This window comes from Stenella coeruleoalba, assembly GCF_951394435.1.
Source record: "Stenella coeruleoalba genome assembly, chromosome: 15".
NCBI lineage: Eukaryota > Metazoa > Chordata > Mammalia > Artiodactyla > Delphinidae > Stenella > Stenella coeruleoalba.
The window spans coordinates 10,785,141-10,801,550 of record NC_137161.1 but is presented as its reverse complement, the minus strand read 5'-3'; the positions used below and the strand labels follow the sequence as shown (position 1 = coordinate 10,801,550).

Sequence of the window (16,410 nt, the reverse complement as noted above, 5' to 3'; positions counted from 1 at the left end):
AACCACTGATCTAACTAAAAATATTAAGTTATGCTATTTTCTAAGAGACACAGGCATTTTAAGAAGATTCTCACGAAGAGAATCAAAGCATCAGTTACTTCATTGCTACCCATGATGGCACTTAAAAAAATCTGTGATATCTCTGTGGATTTTGAACCCATTAAGTTAAAAACTATTTAGGCAGAAGGAAAAAAATCATTCCCATATTTCTGCTGTTTTCTCCTCCTGCTACCCCCTCAACAACATATTTAATACCTGTCAATATCACTCACTGAGTAAAAAAAAAGTGTGGTCACTGTAAAACACTTTCTTTTTATAACCAGCAAGTGTTTATCTTTCCTGACTATTCTGGGATCCAAAGTGGTGAACACAGACACCTTATTTGCTTTTCAGGATGTCACTAGCCCTACATTTAAATTAAACCAGATGTAAAAAGCTTTATGTAATATTTGTATTTGAAAAAAAATGAACCTTGTAAAGTCTTTCTAGAACCACCCTCCGATGAGTGAACACATCGAGACCCTAGAGCCTACATTCAGTCTGGAAGCAATCACCCTACTCAATCTTTTTCTAAAACACAGTCCTGAACAGAAGCAGCTTATCTTTCAATTTCCTATAAGGTTTGGCAAAAGACCTTCTGGATGCCACAGGCTCGGCTCTTCACATAAAGGCAGCTCGGTCTCCTCCTTTTCCTCTCTTCCTCAATCCCAAATACCACGAAACAAGGAACTGTCTGACCATCCAGGGGCAGAATGCTCTTCTGGATTAGCAGATAAAACTGTGCAGCATGACAGAGGTAAAAAAGCAAAGTTTTAGTCTTCCCTCTCTTCCATCTCACCAGAAAATGTTCAGTAGTGTTGAGGCTAAAAAAGGGAGTATTTGGAAAGCCGAGAAGGATTAGAAAGAGAAACTACTTTGCCAATGAAGACATACTTGCACCAAAAGCTAAATTTAAATGATGAACATCAATTATGTTGCTTAGGATAATCATATTAGAACACTGTTAATAAAGGTAAGAAGCAGGCAGGAAATGTAACTAATTTTTCTTCTGTTCTTAACTACTAACTGCATTAATTTTTTACTATTCTTTCAGTTTGGTAATAAAAGAAACCCAATTAACTGAGTAAGCGTCAAATATAAAACTGCCTCCACTTCAGAAAAAAAAGGTTTTCTTCAAGTGTTTAACCAAATCAATTATTAAATTCCTTAAAATTAAGTTTTCGTAGGGTGGGATACGGAGGGTGGGAGGGAGGGAGAGGCAAGAGGGAAGAGATATGGGAACATATGTATCACTGATTCACTTTGTTATAAAGCAGAAACTAACATACCATTGTAAAGCAATATACTCCAATAAAGATGTAAAAGAAAAGAAAAGAAAAAGAAAAAAGTTTTCGTAACTATTTCTTTGGTAGGTAGACTATATTTACGCAAGGCAAAATGAGTGTATTCATCTAAATACAGCATCCTGTACAAAAATGTTTTATCACAGTAATACTTTTGGCCACTTTCTATGAACAATGTGTGAATCCTTTCCACAAACAACCCTGCTCTAAGAGACTCTCTGCCTGATTACTTTGTGAGGGAAGCACAAACCCCACCAGGCATCTTGTCCCACACTGGACAGCTCTGTTCACAAGTTTACTCTTTACAATGCTCTGTAACCTGCCCACAACTCTCAGTTCAGCTACAGACGTCTAATTACATAGCCACCTAACAGCCTCTCAAGTTTTTAAGACACTTCCTCCTTCCCTCTCAAGACTTCCCCTTCTCCAAGTTAACCATGCTCAGTTCCTTTCACCATTCCTTCTGTTATCGCCTACGCCAGTCTCCAATGAACAGACTCCAGTTGGTCAATCTCTGTGGTGCCCTGAATAAACTGTTATTCCAGATGTGACATAATCAGGTCAAGTGGGACAACACTTCTCTAATTCTGGATATTATTTTTAAATTAATGCTCCTAAAAGGTGCATTTGTGTTGGTGGCAGCCACTTTACACATATAACTACAGTGAATCCTTTTTTTTTTTTTTTGCATATGTGCTGCCTTTTTCAGCATTAGCTGGTTTAGCTGATGAGAAAGATATGCTATTCTGAATCCATGTCTGATTAGAAGAGAAAGAACTATCAACAGTCTTTAAGTATCTTCTCAATTGAAGGGGCATGAACATTCTAATTCCAAAATGAAGAACAAAGTACACGCCTTAGAAGACAAGAGATTGAGATTCATATTCCAACTAAAATCAGTTATGAAAAAGCAGCACTTTGAATCACTGAAAAGAACCTAGGGTTTTGCCTAATCTAAACTCTTCTCATTTTACAGATTAGCAACTGAGGTGAAGCAACTGGCTTAAGGGTGATGAGCGTGTCAATGACAGAGCTGGGTCTCAAGGTCATCTTCAGACCTAGAATGCAGTGTTCTTCCCATTACCCATGCAGATGAAGCTCTGATCTCTGACATTAATTAAAAGTAAACAACAGCATGTTATATACACACATCTGAAAGTGCCAGAACTTTAATACCCAAGGTTGAAATAACCATAAATAATTCAGCCAAACCAGCTCAAGTGGAGATACGGAGATTAAGAATACACACACAGGGCTTCCCTGGTGGCACAGTGATTGGGGGTCTGCCTGCCGATGCAGGGGACACGGGTTTGTGCCCCGGTCCGGGAGGATCCCGCATGCCATGGAGCGGCTGGGCCCGTGGGCCATGGCCGCTGAGCCTGCGCATCCGGAGCCTGTGCTCTGCAGCGGGGGAGGCCACAGCAATGAGAGGCCCGCATACCGGAAGAAAAAAAAAAAGAATACACACACATATCTCAGGTCAGATGGTCCCATCACATCCAAAGAAGTGAAACATGAACTCAGCTCTGAGACCACTTGCCCTAAAGCGCTTTTAACATCACCGTGGATGCCAACAGTCACTAGATGGTCACATCTGACGGATATCTTTCTATCCAAACTGTAATGGTAATATATATATATTTTTTTAATTAAAAAAAAATTTTTTTTTAAATTTTTTTGCTACACCGTGCGGGTATGTGGGATCTTAGTTCCCCAACCAGGGATCAAACCCATGCCCCCTGTAGCAGAAGCAAGGAGTCTTAACCACTGGACGGCCAGGGAAGTCCCTGTAATGGTAATATCTTGCAAAATGAAAACCACAATTTTAGAATCCTTCAATAAAACAACACCTTTTCAAAAACCAGATATATCCTGTCTCTCCTATTGATAATGGACCAGTTATCCATTATCAATACTCAAAGCACAGTCTTCTGAAAATTGCTTGGGAAAAGCAGAGGCTTTCGTCATCTTTTTTCCTTTTCTAAAGGGCAGGGGTAGGCAGGAGACTAGTCGGCTCTCAACTAACTACCTCTTAGTCTCCTTTCCCCTGCCAAATTCCGTTCATTCTTGTTACAAAAGCAATTGAGAAATGAAAACATATGCCCACACAAAAGCTTGTACACGTATGTTCTCAGCAGTCTTCATAATATCCGAGAAGGAAAATCAACCCAAATCTCCATCAACTAATAAATGGTTAAGTAAAACATGGTATTGATACAATGGGATATGATTCAGCCATAAAAAGGAGTGAAATACCGATATATGCTCCAACATGATGAACCCTGAAAATATTATGCCAAGTGAAAAAAGTCAGTCACAAAAGGCTACTTATTGTATGATTCCATTTATATGAAATATCTAGAATAGGCAAATCTCAGAGACAGAAAGGAGATTAAAGTTGCCCAGGGCTGGTGGAAATAGGCGGGGGGAATAGAGGGTGATTGCCAAGGGGTACTGGGTTCTTTGTGAAGAAAATATTCTAAAATTAATTGTGGTGATAGGTGCACAACCCTGAATATATTAGAAAACATTGAATTATACACTTTAAATGGGTGAATTGTATGGTATACGAAAGATATCTTAAGCTGTTAAAAAAAAAAAGCAATTAGGCCTAGTATAAGATTACAAGATGTAGATAAGGCAAAGAACACAAATAATTTTACCCAAAGACAATAGTAAATACTGGGGTATACTTATCCTTCCAGATTTTATGCATGCATAATTTTTCTCAAACAACAAAAGGAATAGATGTATTTCAGTATTTACTCAAGCAGCAAGAAAACCAACGTTGCTTGAAAATTTTATAAATTCATTTTTAAGAACTATGCTTTCCAATACGGCAGATACTAGCCACAAATGGCTATTAGGCCCTTAAAATGTGGCTAGTCTGAACTGAATTGAGGTGCTTTAACCTTTTATTGTGCTACCCTCACCGCCATCCATCTCCACAACTCTTTTCACCTTGCAAAACTGAAACTTTATCTCCATTAAACAGTAACTCCCCATTTCTCCCCACCCATCTGCACCTGGCAACCACCACTCCGTTTTGCCTCTATGATTCTGACTACTCTAAGTACTTCACATAAGTGGAATCAAAGTATCTGTCCTTTTGTGACTACTTATTTTACCTAGCAATGCCTTCAAGGTTTATCCAGTTGGAGCATCATGTCAGATTTCCCTTCCTTGTACGGCTGAATAATATTCCATGCTATGTATGTATCACATTTATCAGGTCACCTGTTGGACACTTGTTCCGCCTTCAGCTATTGTGAATAATACTGCTATGACCATGGGTGTACAAGTATCTCTTCAAGACACTGCTGCTGGATCACATGGTAATTCTGTGGTTCTACCATTTACACTCCCAACGGTGTACAGTTCCAGTTTCTTCACACCCTCACCAACACTTTTTTTTTTTAACAGTAACCATCTTAATGGGTGTGAGATATATTTTCATTGTAGTTTTAGTTAGCATTTCCCTAATGACTAGTGATGTTGAGCATCTTTTCATGTGCTTTTGGGCCATTTATACATCTTCTTTGCCCATCTGAGATATGCTTTTTTTTTTTTCCATCTGAGATATGCTTTTAAGCATAAAATATACTTGGGATTTCCAAGACTTAGTATGATAAAAATGCAAAATATCTCATAAATACCCTTCCAAAAATAGACTACATGTTAAAATGACAATACTTTGGATATACTGGATTAAAAATTAAAATTAATTTTATTTTTAAAAACGTAGCTACTGAAAACATGGATAAACCTCAAAGATATTATGCTAAGCAAAATAAACCAGTCACAAAAAGACAAATATTACATGATTACACTCATACGAGATACTTAAAGTAGTGAAATTCAGAGAGACAGAAAGTAGAAGGGTGGTTGCCAAGGGCTGGTGGGGAGGGGAGAATGGGGATTTACTGTTTAATGGGGAGAGTGTTTCTGTTCTGCAAGATGAAGAAAGTTCTGGAGATGGATAGTGGTAACTGCTGCACAACAATGTGAATATACTTAATGTCACAGAACTGTATACTTAAAAGTGGTTGGTTAACACGATAAATTAATTTTATATTATGTATATTTTACCACAATTAAAAATAAAGTTAGAAAAAAAAGTGGCTACTAGAAAACATAAGACAAGAGTAGTGAATATGGAACCAGATAAGGCTGCTTGTAATTTTATCAGCAGGGCAATCTGGGTTCAAAATCAGAGACATTTATCACTGATGGGTCTCTTTGCCAAAACTATGAATATTAAGCATCTGTTAAGACTGTTTAAGATTCCTTTGAACAGGATAGATCCTCTAGAGCAAGTCCTGGATGTAACAGAACAACTTTGAAGGCCTTTACAAATTTCCAGACCATTTTGGACAATTTTAAACGAGTGACTCTATGGTAATATATCAACAGCCCCCAAACTGTTAAGCACTTAAAAAAAAAAAAAAAAATCTTAGTAGAGAATTCACCTTCCTGGCAAATCTGCTCCACTCCAAGAGGCCAGGAACAGAGGAATATATCACTTTTGTCAACGTCAAAGGCCCAAATTCACTCTGCCTCAATTAATAGTTTAATCCAGCTAGAGTTACTTTAATGAATTCAATTATTTTTAATTTTGCAAAACTGAAATGATTCTAGAGCATGAAGCAGCAGTACAGAAATGATTTTCACAGAATTTCCATGTATTAAATTTTCAAATCACCTTAAGTTTCTTTCAAACAGTTACAGGATAGAACTGTAAAAGGGGAGAGGTCCCAGGAAAAATAAAACAGGAAGCCTTTTCAAAGGTAACAGAAAGAGGAAAAATTTAATTTTAGTCCTTTACGCAAGTTTTATTTTCTTTCATATTGGTGTGGCTCATTAATAACAAACCAAGAATCTAATGGGAAATAAAAAGCCTGGTTCACCACGTTATCAATCACCAAAATTACAATGACTCTGTGACTTAAAAGTTTTAATTTATTTTAAATGCTCATCACAGGTGATCTCAAGAGATTTAGTAAAATATGACCTGAAAGTATAATTCATACAACTGGTAAAGAGATATTTATGTCTTTAAATTAGAATCACTATGAATCATTTTTCGGCGCAGATTGTCCTTATCTCAACTGATAGGCTAAATAGAACTCTTAAAATATGCAGGAGGACAAGGATGCCATCTCACTATTCAAGGCAAAGAATGTCCATTACAAGGACCCTTACTGGTTTTTTTCCCCTGCTATATTCTCTAACACGTTCTTCATTGGCTGGCACATAGCAGGCACTCAGTAAGTGTAGAATGAATGAACAGTCCCTGCCTACAAAGGTCTTATAGAGATGACACCCCATAAATATATACAGGAAAAGATGCAATATGTCAGATGTGTCACAAACTAGATGCTCTGAGGCTTTGTAAGAGGGACAGTTCACTCTCAGCAGGGGCAGTCAGGAGAGGGCGGAAGTAGCTGTTGAGCTGCGGCCACTATGTTAGGTTGGAGAATCTGCACTCACTGCAAAAAAAAAAGTCTCACTGGCACACTTCCAGAGGTGGAAAAGCAAGGAGTTTTAGGAACTACTGCAGAGAGTCAGAATGGCTGCTGTGTCAAGCTTCTGAGTAGTAATAAATGACAAGGCTGGAAAGGCAGGATGGGGATAGAATGGAGGCCTTGAGTGTGAAGCTAGAGCCTGCTGCCATGTCTAGCAGGCACTGAGGAGATGCTGCAGTTACTGGAGTAGAGAAGTGATACAATTTTAATGGCGCTTTGAGAGAATTAATCTGGTTGTGTTTGGCAGGTCCCATTAAAAAAGGTCTGGAGTAAGTAGATTAAGTAGAAGAGTGGATACCAGACCTAGCCATTGTGACAATCACCTGAGGGAGCTCACACCCATTCCAGACCTACCTACTCAATCTGAAACATCTGCAAAATAGCCAGAACTTTAGGTATAAGGTAACAAGATACTGAAATGACAGCACAAGGACGGGGAGAAAAAGTTTAAGTATAAAGCCTATAGCCAACATCAAAATTTGTGTTTTCCAGTAGGACTACACTGGTTTCATGAACAAATATTTAGGTTACCTCTCAGCCACGTGTAAAGATTTTTTCCCTCATAACTTTAAACTTCTATAATAAGTAGGGTGACATAGTACAGTAAAGCTTTCCCCTGCTAGAAAAGATGGTACAATGTAGTAAGAAAGAATACAGCTCTAGAGCTGGACAGATCTGTGTTTAAATCCTTGCTCTGCCACTTACTAGCTTTGTGACTCTAAAAATCTTACTTTACTTCTGGAGGTCTGTTTCCTATGGTATAACCAGTATAACACCATTCTACTGTTCAAATGTCAGAAGGATTAAATAAGATGATGCCAATTAATACTTAAAGCAGTTATTATTATTATTACCTTAAACCAGGTCAGATACTGGAGCAATCACTCTGAAATCTATGAGTTCATACCAGGATATAATCTCTTAAAAAGCACAGACTATCATTATTCCTGAGAATCAGATGTGGTTGCCACACATCTGTTCCTGTACACATGACAATGTGCATTTATACTTACACGTAAGAGTGTTTTTTATATATTTGTGAGCCATTCATGTTAGAGTTAGCATACTAACTTTACAAGCTCTGTGGCACTTATAACGGTTATGCAATAGAACATTCGCAAGTACCCAAAATAAACCTAGGTGACTTAGAAATATAAAGGTGTGACCTAGAGTCTGCTCATTAAATATATATATATTTATATAATATAAAATTTGGGTTACTCCTCTTTTAAGGCTTTCAGACTAAAAAACTAGTGCCTACAACTGGGAACTGTTATTATGGCTGCTGCTTATCCTGTTGCTTTTGAGTATTTAGATTTCAGACAAGAACCCTAGCTGTGACCACCAGAACTTCTAGAACACTAATGGAACCAACGGTTTTCAGGGTGTACTTCTCAGAGTGTGCTGAGAGACTGTAAGAGATATATACAGATGGAGGGGAAGTTGACATTTAAGGGACAATGTGAAAGCTGCCCCTTTAATCAGTTTTATATACTAGAGTTCACATAAAATTTTATTTGAAAGGGGGAAAGATACCTCACTACTTAAAAAAGGACAAAAAGGATTGAGAGCATCTCTAACATCCCAATCTAGCTTCAGGGAGACTGTGAGATGGGAAGCATTTCCCAATTTACTCCATTTTAAATAGGCATTCCAGCAAGACATACTGTGGGAGTGATTCCAACACCATGCTGCCTACATAAGAACTCCATAGGCTTAGTGCTGCTTGCTGTCAATACAGGTGAACAACCTGGCTTAAGAGAAGTGTGAAAAAGGGAAATCAATTAACGAGCAGGCCTAAGAGAACATCCAGATATGTCCATTTATAATCATTCCAGAAGCATGCTACTGGTCTTCATCTAAATGGCCTAAGACAAAAAGTAGGTTATTTTCAATCCCTTAATAAGTGTTCCATGCTGTCTCAAAACTACTCAAAATAATTTTCCCATAGTAATGGGAAATATATTTTTCTCACCATTCTTGAGCAACAAAATATATAATTTATTTGAATCACCTTCTCACGTTTTTCTAAGCTATCTCCTAGAGTCAAGGCTTAAGCGAAAGCATTATTCTTAGAGCAGGTTTTGCCACTTGATGGCTCAATCCTTACTTTCCACAGAAGTTTTATTTATATTTTTCTGATCTCAAACCAGGATTCTAAGCACTCCCTGCATTAGGACACACCCAGTCTCAGTTCATATCTTTCACAAGAGCAAGAATTCTAATTGTTGACTTAAACGTACATTTAATAAATTCCACCACATTTCCACTAGATAGAAGTTTCTTCAGATATATCAAGTTTCAAGAGACCACTCATATAGGTCCTCAATTGTTGCCAGCTCCCATCAGAAAAGGAAAGCCTTACAGATTTTCAAGAGAAGCACAGGTTGCACAAGCTCTTAAATGGAGCATAGAGGGTTCAGAAAAAGAAAAGGCAGAGGGCAAAAGCCAGCAATTATCTGTCTAAGCAAAAATAACTGCTCAGAGGAGAGAAGGAACAAGACTGCCCTAAACCAAAACACTGGGAAAAGCAATGGACCATAAACAAACTTTCTTTTTAGATCCTTATACAGGCAACTTCAAACCTTATACAGTTGCTACTTCAACTAACTACCACCAGCACAATTCACTGGTAAAGAAGCTAGTGAAGCTAACTGCTTTAACTGCGGAGCCCACTTGGGATCCTTGGCTGTTAGCTAACATCCAAGCACAAAACATCACTAAGAAGTTATGAAGCACTCATGTGGGTCTTCATTAGCCAAACAGCTCACAGGGGCCCTATAAAAGCCTGTGTTCCAAACACAGACCTGGGAACCAGCCCAGACATATTCCATGGCTCACTTCATCACTGCACATGGTAGTGCCTTGATTTCCCTACTTGTGAAATCATTCCTGAGAGAACTGAGAATGGTTTATGAAGTGCTTAGAAAAATGACACCAGTATTATTAATATTATAATACCATAAAGGTCAGCAAGGGGGCCTGTACACTTATAGTTCATCCTTATTAAAGACATCAACCAAGTCATATGAGAAGTAACAAACACAAACAACCCAAAGCTAAGTGACTCAAGTACAAATCTATACCCTTACTGGAAAAGAAATTAGGATGTGGAGGGATTTATTTTTAATTCTAAGAGATGGTCAATGCAGGAGTCTCTTACAGATCACGTGCATGTTTTTGAATGATAACTCAATCTTAAACTGTGGCATATGTTCAGGGCAGCCTTCCCTTGGTAATTCTATTCAAAGTCTTTTATGCTCTTCTCTTAATTTCCAAACCTTTATTTCTGGAACACTGCTAAAATTCTTGAGATATCAGGATTTCTCTCGCTGCTGTCCTGGAACTAAGCTAGGGATCAATAAAACCAAAGAGGACTGTGAGTGCATCTCAAAGAAGTCCCAAAGGCAAAGGACAGGAACACATACATGGAGATGAGAGAACCAAGCACGGAAACAGTGAAAAGAATTTTGCATTTTACACGTATTAGAACAAAAATGTGCACCCCTAAATCAAAACTCACTTTACATAGTTGGCTCACATTTTATCCTTGACTTCCTATATATACACGCATATCCCCATATAATCAAGTTGATATATATATATCCCAATCTAAGAGGCCTATTAATATGTAGAGAGCCTTCTCTTTCCAGGGAGGCAGAATGTGGATTCTCATTTAAGCCGACCTCGAAACTGGCAGATATCAAAGGTAGGTCATGACCAAAACAAAGGTATAAGGGGTACTAAGACCGTAAGAGGCTGAGGGAGCATCCTTCTCCTCACTTTCTAATGGACAAGATCAGGCAAACAAACAACAACAACAAAAATGCAGTCACATGGAACTGTGGCCACTCATGCTGGGCAAAACATGGGTGGCTGTTCTTATAAAGTGTCTCAACGATCAAGGTGGAAAGTGCCAACATGTAAACAAGAAACAGCCTCTACATTCAAGATACCAATTCAGTTAATTAGTGTGGGGCTTTGGTTCATACCAGTTTCAAATGCCAAGTTTCCAAACTAACAACATAAAATGTATATGCACATCAGCCAAACATGGCATTTGCTCCAGACTTAATACCACAAGTTCTCACAAAACTAGGGGAGGAAAAAATTTTGTAAGTTCATGTGATGCTAATAACACATCAAGCTCTGTGAATCTAACTAAAATTATTTACATAGGTGAGCAACATTTTTCTTAATGTTCATGCCTCTTAGGCAAGTAGACGAAAGTTACACTCTTGTGGAAAATATTTTACCTTCTGGAAGACATAACAGACTTTATGACATTCTTTAAAAGTGAAAGTCCTTTGGAAGTCTAGGTTGAACAAGTAGCTCATTACACAACAGTACTGGGCACCTTGATGTAAACTACAAATTAGGTTCTAATAAGAATTTCAAAAAAACTTTTGTAGTTTCACATCATTTTTAAAAAGTTTATCTAAGATTTAAACAGAGTAAAAAAAACTCCGACATTTGATTTTTTCTCTGCACAAATGTATTGTTTCCAAACATTATCGCCAATATTTGCACCTTTTATTTGTATTTAATGTCATTTCAACACTAAAAAAGTGAACTGTATTTTATGTATACACCCACCCAGCCATTAACAAAATCAAGGTCTACTACAACTTATGCAATTTGTTATTTATGCATGGTTCTCAAAAGAAAAAATACTACTTAAATTCTGAAGTTTTTCTTTTTTTCCCCTAAGGTAGGGATCCCTACTTGCTCCTTTATAACAAAATAGCTCTATGTTCCTTGTTAAACTGAAATTTTCACAATTAAATGTGAAGTCACAAAACGTGTACATCACCTTAAATATATTAACCACCAGATTGCTAAATATTTAACACTTCACAATTCTAAAAATTATTTTTAACATTTTCCAAAATTTATAAGCAGTTACTTTAATATATAATGTACCTAATATAATTATGCTTTCAGCAATCAAATATAAATAATAAATGTAGGCATGTATGTTAATAATAAAAATAAAAATACATTTTTACTTGATAAAAGCCTACTGATTATTTGGGAGCAAGTACATGTTCATGGAAAGGTTTGTTCTGATCAGAGAATGTTCAAGGTTTTTAGAAGCTTAGCAACTCTTGAGACTGGGTCATCAAAATAACAATAATCAAGAACTTACTTGACACTTAGTCTGTTCAACATGGTGGCGTTTTATTTTTAATATAAATAGTATTAGAACTTTTCCTGCACTCTGGTTTAAGGAAAAAAAGAGAAATTTAAGCAAAACAAATTCACAGTGGATATGTTTAAAATCAATGACTTTCAGAATAAACAGGAACAAGGGTCTTTAGAGATTCATAGCCCAATCTCCTCTATTTCCTACACAGAGACTATAAGAGCCAAAAAGCAAAGATTTAGTTAGTTCGAAGTATAGCAGCCTCTAATAAGGCAGTGTTAGGAAATTTTCAACAAGGGCCAAGACAAAGAAGGAACTTCTACTTAAAGTTCAATTAAATAGAATACCCACCCCACCCTCTAGTTAATTGAGGCTTTTTAATGAACCCTCACAGTTTACCTAAATTCCAGCCTTCAAGTCCAATTGTTCGACCTTTTTTCTTTTCTTTTTTTTTGGTGGGGGGCAGAGGGAATGACAAAATCAGGGAACATTTGAAAGTGCAGAATATATGCTTTTTAAGAGCTCACAGTAAGTTTTCCCGTAGGGGGAAAATGGCTATTACCACTAAGGACATCGGTTAACATATCTTACGTATAATTTGCTAAATCAAACGAAAGCACCTTCACAAACTTCACCTCCAACACACCCTCAAAGAAATGCTATTCATATTACTCATTTAAAAAGTCGTATAATTCTATATCAAACACAAATTCAAGTCAAAATTATATCTACTTAATACTAAAAAGCATTTAAAGATTACAATACCCTTTAAATTATATATCTGATTCTTCTGATTACTAAACAAATTGTAAAAGCAATTAGTTAAGTCTCTAGTGGAATACCTGAACCAAGCTGCCTCCTTTTCACTCACCAAAATGTTACTTGGTAGCAAATGTCCAATGCAAATTCTCCCCTAAGGACCAACTGGTTATGTATCAAAGAATACACCAGTTCATTTTCCCATAAATTTATCTTGGTGTATCTTTATAAAATACCTGCAACAAAGTCTTAAAAGTACCCTTAAGTATCAACAACCACTATCCATCTTTGGTAGCAAGTACCTGTTCATGGAAAGGCCTGTTCTGATCAGAGAATCTTTAAGGTTTCTAAATGCTTAGCAACTCTTGAGATTGGGTCATCAAAACAGCAGTAATTGAATACTTAACATATTTTATACACAAGAGTGCAGAATACAAACGATTAAAACAATATTAGCAACTTCAAAATTTTCTCTTAAACAAGGCACAAGTCATTTCTCTGTTCAGAACCCACATCTGCAACCAGCTCTAACCCGTTCCTTGAGGAATGTGGCTAGGCTGAAATTTTGGAAGTGCTGGCTTTGGTGGTGACCAAGGAGGAAGAAGTCTCTGGCTTCCCTGTTGCTGCAGTGCCCACCCTCCAAAATGAATATACCCACCGGTGTGAATTGACAATGTGGTCCAAAGAGCAAGGCAGGAACGGAGTCCAGATCCTCAAAATGGTAGTACAGGGCATAACCACTAGGCCACCTATCAGTTCAGTACAAAAAGTACAACCCTGTGCATCATGGTGCAAAAGCTGGGGCCTAGGTTTCGCATTGTGCATCTCACACCTATGGAAATAACAAGAGGAGTAAAATCTATAGAAATCAACACACCCTATGAAAGTGGGTGCTCACAGAAGACTGGTGTCAACACTTTTGCAAAGGCGGTTGGCTACTGAGATAATGAACAGCAACCGCAAGTCCAAAGTTGGAAAGAAAGAAAACTTTACAATCAACTCTGTTGAGTCTGACAATGAAGAACTCAACATGGGCTTGATGTTTACCAACAAGGCTTTGCAAATCATGACACCCATCTACATACTTATGAAAATTGCTACCCCACTAAAATCTAACATCCCTCAAGGATTTTCAACTCTCAAAGAGCTGAAAAGGTTGGGGCCATGAAGAAGGGAAGTAATCAGCAATTCCCCCAAACCTGTTACTCTGAGGTTTTAAACTTTTCCCTTTACCATCTGACCTTGGGAAGATATGGTGACACACTCAAAGCTTAAGGTGGAAGAATTCCAGAGAAGGGGCTTTCTGTGTACCAAGGATGTGCCAAGATGATTCCTAAAGAACAAATGTGGGTTGTCTAAGGGTCAACAGTTTTGAAAAAGTAAGAAGAGAGAACTTCTAAAACGCAAGGTAAATTCTTTAAAAGAAATAAAATCACTGCTCTTGACTCACTTGATCCTTCACCATGTTGCTGTCAGCTCACCAACTAAGAGTGTGTGAGTGTGTCTTGCTGGGTCCATTTTCCCATGGTCTGTAGAAGGCGCTGTGAAGCACATCCTGTTCTAGCTCTGGGGCCCTTCCCCCCTCTGCAGCCTTACCCAGTGCAGGGAATGCGCCCCCTACTGACTCCAACACTCATCGCCTTTAGCCGACTTGGCTGCGGTGCATTTTGGGTGGGGGCTGGTATTTTCTTCAAGGCCATAAACCAGAAGCAACAATGCGGATTTATAAGGAAACTGTATCAAGCTACCCAGGAGTTCTTTTGTTTTTGTTTTTTCCCCATTCTGAAGGTTCAAGACACTGGCACAGAAGCATCAGGGAAAGAGATTGGGTGTGTGGGGATGGACAGCATCAAAATGGCAAACACAGGAAACAGTTTGGTTCTTTTCCCTCCTAAGCCTTTGTCTGAGAAATGGGGTTATGGCAAGAACTGTCCAGAGGAATTGGGAAGGCAAGAACATCAAGAAGACTCAGTGTGGGTATGTGTGTGGCTGAAAAGACTATTAGACCTTAGCGCCTGGTCTTGGGCAGAAGAGGAAGAGAAGCAATCGCGCCTTTTCCAGCAGACAGGCATCCAGGTTTGGGGGGAGGGGAAGGCAGGCAGGCAGCCCAGAGGAAAGAAGAGGTGAATAAAAGGGTGCTCAAAGAACTACTCCCCATTCATTGCACACACACACACAAAAAGAAAAAAGAAAAAAATCTTTCGCAGCTTTCTGGATTTCCATTTTTTACCATCTTACTGCAAAGTTGGGGCTCAGAATGCTCGCAAGAGGTCGTGCTGACCAGGCAGCTGCGATTGAGAAAAGGGGGTGGTGGAGGACTCCGTGGTCAGGATAGGAGGGGAGCTGGCTTGTTGGGGAGGAAGGATTGCACAGGGGAGGCAAAGACTTTCACTCCGTGCCATGCATGCTCCCCGCCCCCCAATCTATTCCCCCCCTCCCCCGACTAAAGGTGGGTAGACCTGGCAGAAGGCTCGTCCCAGGGATTGGGGGTGTGCGTGGGGGGCTCATTTTGGGCGGGGGGCGGGAGTAGTTCCAGGGATGGAAGAAGCTCGATTCTTGCTGGGGGCGGGGTGGAGAGAGATGCCACTAGCCGCAAAAGCTCCGGCGGCCAGGGCGGCTGCTGGCCTCCGCGGGCTCACGGGGCGGGGAAGGGGGGTCGGGCTGCAGGAGGAGGCGCCCGGACCGCGGAGCAAGAGCCCGGGTAGCGGTCCGCGCCGGGGCGGGCGCTCCGTCAGCACCGGAGTATGCAAAGGAGCGTGTGCGGCCGGAGGGCTGGCGGTTTCAACAATAATGCGCCCGCGGGGCCGGCCGTGGGTCCGCGCGCGGCGGTCGCCGGGCTTACCTTGACTCGGCCTCGAGGCGCGCGCGGGGCCGGCGTGCTCGGGGGCCGGGCGGCGGCGGCGGCGGCGGGCGGATGGCGGCGGCACGGCGCTGGCGGCGGCGAGGGCGCGCCCGGGGCCTCGTCGCGCTCCGGCTCGGCGGCCTCGGCGGGGTCCGGCTCGCGCCGCGGCCGCGGCTGCTGCCGGGGGGCGCGGCGGGCGCAGCAGAGCGGCGGGCGGCGGCGGCGGCGCGAGCGGCTCCCTCCAGTCCCCGCGCGGGCGGCGGCGGCAGCGTCGTCGAGCGGTGCAGACAAAGGAGGGGCGGAGGGAGGAGACGGAGGGTGTGGGAGAGGCGGCTTCACCGGCGCGGGCAGGCGGGCGGCGACGGCCGCGCTCCTCTCACTCCTCAGCAGCGGGGACCGAGAGAGGGAGCTGTGTCTGAGGAGACGCCAAAATCCCCCTTAGCGCTGCCCGCGGGAGGGGGAGGGGGCACAAGATGGCGGCGGCCGGGGGGGCGGGAGTTCAGTTCATGGATCCCGGCGGGCGGCGGAGGGGAGACCGGGCCGGCGGAGGCGGCGGCAGCAACGGGCGGGGGAGGGGGGGCTGATCCCGCGTCTCCCCTCAGCAGACAATACAAGCGCCTCGGAGCGAGTCCCCGAACCTGCCCTAGCCAAAATGGCGGCCGAGAAAGAGCGGAAGTGACGTAAGTATCTCATTAGCATAAGAGGACTCATTGTCCAGCTAACTAAGGGGGGCAGTGGGGGACAGTACCCTTCCCCCCCCATAGACAACTCTTACTCCCACCTGTGTTTGCTCCT

At 40.9% G+C, this 16,410-nt stretch overlaps 1 protein-coding gene across 4 annotated transcripts in view; it reads right to left on the bottom strand.

Annotated features, from left to right (window-relative positions):
• Positions 1–15,955, bottom strand: part of ADNP (activity dependent neuroprotector homeobox) — a 31,607-nt gene extending 15,652 nt beyond the window's left edge. Inside the window, exon 1 of one of the 4 annotated variants that reach the window (XM_079944734.1) lies at positions 15,616–15,955. The gene's annotated coding sequence lies outside the window, so the exon portion shown is untranslated. Of the gene's footprint in view, positions 1–634; positions 13,272–13,431; positions 13,594–15,615 lie in introns of those variants that run through there. The other 3 variants (XM_079944732.1, XM_079944731.1, XM_079944733.1) reach the window with 3 other exon arrangements.
• Between the last annotated feature and the right edge of the window lie 455 nt (positions 15,956–16,410).